The sequence below is a fragment of the Ctenocephalides felis genome, unplaced genomic scaffold, assembly GCF_003426905.1.
Source record: "Ctenocephalides felis isolate EL2017-DRISC unplaced genomic scaffold, ASM342690v1 CF-g0.4_SCAFFOLD_03571, whole genome shotgun sequence".
NCBI lineage: Eukaryota > Metazoa > Arthropoda > Insecta > Siphonaptera > Pulicidae > Ctenocephalides > Ctenocephalides felis.
The window spans coordinates 12,642,614-12,648,613 of NW_020539725.1; the positions used below are offsets into that span (position 1 = coordinate 12,642,614).

Below are 6,000 nucleotides of genomic sequence, written 5' to 3' on the forward strand. Positions count from 1 at the left end.
AAAAACAACTTGGTCCAACTGGCAGCACATGAGTCACAATATTAACACTCTTGTCAAAATACCACTTTACCATATTCTTAAATTTGCAACAACCTTACGAATGCTTGTACAATGTTTCTTTTAATAATATTATGTTAAATTATGCTTGAACTAACTTAAAAACGGTTTAACAATTAACAACGTATTTTTGCATAACCTTTATCATTACTGAACAATCATCTTCAGCGTTCTGCCGGGTACCGCTTTGCCATGTTAGCCAACATTGACAATCGAAAAATTACATGGTTCTCAACCTTCTAGACAAAATTAGAATTAAATATGTTCATGGTTCTCAATCTTGACGTTGAATATCATTTCTCGTATCAAATTATACATACGATTTTTTATTTTGATATAAAAAAATGCATTTTAGCCGTTTTCTTTATATAAAATTTACAATAAAGTTTTATAATTTTGAGTCTACTTAGCACTTTTCTAAATATCAATTTTTTGGAATCAGCTTCCAAATAAAACGTGATAAAAAATCAAAGATGGGTAAATATATTACTAAAAGAAATTTTAAATGCCACAAAGAATGTACCTAATTGATGAATACATAAAGACAACGGACATGAACACAATAAACGTTACGAACATATTCAGACAATTACAAAAGCCACCTCGAGGATCATCCAAACCCACTTGCTAGAGAACTATGCTACAACACTATCAAAGTAATATTAAAAAAGAAATTCATGTTACATTAACATAAGCTAATTCTCAAAATATCTGACGTTGGTACAAGATTTTGTATTTTTAAAGTTTTTTTTCTTTAATCATACAGTTATACTTATTGTTCATTTAAGGACAGGTGTAAAACTGATTATATGAAATAAAATTAAAATGCATTCTCAGTCAACTAAGTAAACTTACAATAGGCAATTTTTAACTCCCCGAAGAAGAAGTTTATGTTTAATCTATCTCTTCCATGATTTTATTGTTATTCGTTATTCAACTTCAGTTAGTTATACATTATGTTAAATATATTATGCATTTTATTGATTTCATTCTGAATTAATCAAAGTTTTAGAAGCATTTGTTAATCAAAATGTTTGTGAGAACTGCTAGTTCTCCTGAATAATTTAGAAATATTTCATTAAATGTTTGATAACAAAATACTTCTACTTAATTTATTTGTTATCTTACAATCACTTATTTTGTTTTGCTTTGCGAATACAGCTCATTATTTTTTTTATCATAAATGAATGACAAGACTTGAAATTAAAAATTAAATGTACTTTAGTTACAACGTATTTAGTATTTTAAAAATATTCTTTGTCTTAAAGATATCTATTTGAAATTTGAAATAAATTGTTTGAAAGTCCACAAATGAGAGTCAAATTCGATACTGAGTAGGTATTTTGTTAGACGTTACTGACTTCACCAGATTTATTAATGATTTACTCTATATAATGATTAATTCTAAAAAGTACTGAGATGATTTTGAACAACATTAATTTATAAGATCCTTAAACAATTAAATATTGCTACATATCAGACGTTATATATATATAATATTTTTAGTGAAAATATTAAAAATGAATTTGAACGACTATAATATAATGAAAGGCAAGTGTTAATAATTGCATAATCTCTATATTCTTCATATATATATTTATATATACACACATACATTAATATGCACGGTAATATGCACAAATATTTCAGGAAATATGCCTGCATGTTGGCATATATCGTAGAATATAATTTATTAACTCTATATTTTAGAATAAAGCATTTTCTGTTATTCTCTGTTTATAACTATCTTCATAAACCTCTAATAAATTTATTTTACTAGCGTGTTTAGTACTTTTATCAATTATCTCTCAACTAAAATATACAAACTAAGTCAACAAACAAGAAAATTAAGGAAAATCACAATGCCAGCTATAATAAACATAATTTACAAGACAAATGAAAACAATACTAGGCATTTATTATTAGAAAGCTAGATTGAATACTTTAATGAGGAGTTATTATAAAATTAATTAGTTTTAGAAAATTAAATAAACTATATACAAATTACAATGATACAAACAAGACTTGTGTTACATATTTTTTAAATTCAAACATTGACATGATCACAGACCTCCAGTCCCGAGTGCATCACTGGTCATTAAAAAATTTTGAGATAAAATATAACATTAAAATCGAAATATTGTTGCCAAACATATTTGATGAATTTAAGGTATATATCATCACGGTTTTTTGTACAGCAGCAAATCTAATGTTATAAAATATGTTTTTATTTTAAAACTACTAATTGTTAATTTGCTAAATAAAATTCGATATACTAATAAAATCAATTATCTCCACTAATATGTCTAGCAACAAAACCAGTCCACTAAACTAAAATTAACTCTGCCACTCTTGTACACTATCAAAGATTTTTAAATAAATACTACATACAAATGAAAATTAAAAACAACCTCAATATATCAAATTAAGGTAACTAGTACCTTAGTAATTGTACAACAAATTGTACCAATTCATCAGTCCATCTTTTATCCTGTATAATGTAACAAATCACTTATTGTTTTAATGAAACTGCTATATGATTTTGATTTATATCTTTAGTGAGACCACACAGAAAATTTCTCAGGCGATACGAAAATGTCCACAACATTCTGCCGAATTAGCAATGATGTTAATCAGCTGTCGCAACCTACAAGAATAAATAATCACGATATTAAAATTTTTATAAGGTAAAATCATAATTATAAAAGTAAATCGTTTGGCATAGTGGATACTGTATATGTATAAAACAATAAACATTTAATTCATCATTAAAACCGAGTAAAGGTTAATCAAAGAATTTCGTTGCTACTTAACGTCTATTCTCTTGGTCGCATGGCAAACAATAATTATACTATTTAATTTTTATACAAAATAAAATTTGTAAAATGTAAAGGAACTTTAGGCACGAGTATTCGTTAAGCCAAATGCAAAAAAAAATATCGCCCAACGTGGGGCTCGAACCCACGACCCTGAGATTAAGAGTCTCATGCTCTACCGACTGAGCTAGCCGGGCTTACAGCAAACATTGATTATGGCCAGGTGTCGTTTTCAACCGAAGATAAAGCGACAGGGATACAAATGTATGAAACATCTCACATTTACTACAAGAAATTATAATTTGTCTTTTTTTATTTAAAACCAGATATGTAAATGTTTTGACAAATGGTGATAAAAGTTCGCAGTTCATTCAAAAATATAATATAAAAATTAAAAGATAAATATACGGAGTAAAAGTTTCCAACAGTAGTTTCTGAAGTTTTGTGTTTTGTACCAGGGTCCTCCAATTTTTTAAATAAAATTTGTTCTACTCCCTTAACTTTACTTATAATCAAATTTGATAAATACTCAAATGATAATATAATTCATAACGAATTACCAAATAAATTTTGCAAACGTAAAATACGTTTCAAAGGATTCTGAACATTTTGGCATACCAAAAAAAAATGGATGTGTGTGTGTGTATGTGTAATGTTTTTGATACAATTTTTCGTCCACGATTTCGGGCGCACAAATCAACCGATTTGAATTGTTAAAAACACATTCGATTTCTATTGATATGAAGACGTGCTGATTAATTAGTGGTGAAAACGGGTTTAGCCGTTTCGAAGTTGGCAAAAAGTGCCAACAACTGTAATTCGGTTTTTGAGAAAAAAGGGTACTCGATTTGGATGATTCAGAAAACATTTTAAATAAATAATTGATAAAATTTTTGGTAAGGCAGGTCTAGCGGTTTCGGAGATATATAGGAAAAAGTAAAAAAAAATTTTTGATGGTCAAAATGAACATTAGACGTATGCACATCAAATTATCAGACATCTGATGAAGTTTTTAAAAATGAGTATTAATTTTTTTGTTACAATTTTGTTGGGTTCCGTACCAAGATTTTTAATTTTTAAAGTATACTTATACGGTTCAAGCAAATATCAAAAATTTAAGAAAAAAAAATTCAAAATTTTTAAAACTATACAAAGTTTTATACTTTACATTTCAGTTTCAAAATCTATATATTTCAAATGCGTTATTCCAAACGTAATAAATATATCCCTCAGATGGATTCATTCATTCACCTCCTGCTAATGTAAACTTTCTCAAGTGCTTTGAGCGATAAGATCCTCACTGTATTTTTGAACGATAAAATATATAATGATTATAATTATCTATTTGAAAATTTATAAAACAATTATTGTAAATCATTGATCAATTTTATTGATTACTAATTTTTTTCGTCGAATATATAATTCTGGTACGGAAAGTTCCAGCAATTTGCCTTAAGCACGATGCCACTAGTTTTATATTTAATCAGTGAATCATTATTCATTCCTTCATATGCATTTATTCCCATTTTCAAACCATTTGATAAGGATTTTTAATCTATTTATTATTGATATATGTTGAAAATATAATGTTTGAGAAATTTTCGTTCAGGTATAATAAAACTCTTGAGAACAAATACTTAACACAAATTTTATTCATCAAAAACATTTTGAGGATTATGGGGGCAATTTTCGGGACAACTTAATTATGCTATGTTACAGGTCTCTTTTGGTAAATACCATCTTGAGTAATATCATTGGTAGTAAATAACTTTCAAAAAGCTATGTCTGTGCTGTTCGATCGAACCTTTTACACTATTCTATTTTTAATACCTAACCTCCAAATGGCACAAATGTTAAATAACAATATTATCATAATCAATCAATATTTGTGTTGCTCCTGATAACACACGCGTGAAGTCGAACAAAGGTATTCTCTGACGTTTGTGCCATTTGAGGGTTACAGTTTTAAAAGTAGACTTAGTGTAGAACGATCAATCGAACAGCCAAAATATAGCTTTTTATACAATAAAAGAGACATATAACGTAACATAATTATTTTATCCAAGAATTGGCTCCTTAGTATATTCTCTACATAAAATCTGAAGTAAGTAAGGGATTATAAATGATAAGAGGATCAATTACAGGTTTCATTTCCTCCGAGCCCAAACTATTGCATACAGAGCAAAACTGTCAATTGTAACTGTTATTAGTCAATATTTGTCAGTTTGTGATAGTTTGGACTCAGAGAGAAAGAACCTACAACGTATTCATATGATATCATCACGAATATTCATTGATAATAATAATAATAATAATGGGTGTACTGCCCTAGGGCAGGTCCATGAGCTGACTTAAAATTCCAACTCGATTCAGGGAAGAAGTAGTGTGAGAGTTTTTCCCATTTCCATTTCACACCGCAGTGCCCGAGATGGGCTTATTTTCAATTGGAAACGTATTTTGATCTATATTTTCACTTGAAAATAGTCATCGCGCTGCCCGATGACAGATTGCCAGAGCGGGTAATCGAACGCGCGACCTTGTCCATACAAAGTCACGCGTTAACGACCTTCGCCACGACGAACCCTCATTATTAACTATTGCGAACTATTACGAACACTAAAATAAATGTATGTACTAAATCGCCTGATAAAACATGATGGTTGTAAATCTACTACCTACCCATCAGCCTGCTACTATGCAGAAGTCGGACAATCATCACTGTTCGATCTTTCATTAGAAACGACATCATCTCCCGAAGCAGGATGGTGTCCATCCAAGGTGGCATTGATGCACGTCAGAGAAGCGGTTGTCGACGACGTTCCTGACTTTGATTCGAACACACTCCATCACCAACGGCAGCATGTGTGTCGTTGCTGGTGGTGGCCGCGCTACTATTGTTGGGCGTTGAATTGGCGTCTTCTGATAGTCGTAGGGCGAGTTCTAAGTCGCGCAGCACTTCGGTTTCTTTGGCTTCAATTAGACTGAATCGCCTGGAGAAAGGAAATAGATAAATGAAAAAAATATTGACAATAAAAACGGTAGGAAATTAAATATATAAAGATAATTAACTTCAACTTCATTATTAGAAAAAGCTATCGTTCCTAATTATACACTTTTTCATTATCGA

At 29.6% G+C, this 6,000-nt stretch overlaps 1 protein-coding gene and 1 non-coding gene across 2 annotated transcripts in view; both read right to left on the bottom strand.

The window, feature by feature from the left end:
* Positions 1 to 1,796: 1,796 nt before the first annotated feature.
* Positions 1,797 to 6,000, bottom strand: part of LOC113385367 (MOB kinase activator-like 2) — a gene marked incomplete in the record, with an annotated part of 296,192 nt that continues 291,988 nt past the window's right edge. The window contains 1 exon segment of the mRNA XM_026623213.1: positions 1,797 to 2,704.
* On the bottom strand, positions 2,998 to 3,070 carry Trnak-cuu. The gene has a single exon. It is a non-coding gene; the product is annotated as a tRNA-Lys (tRNA).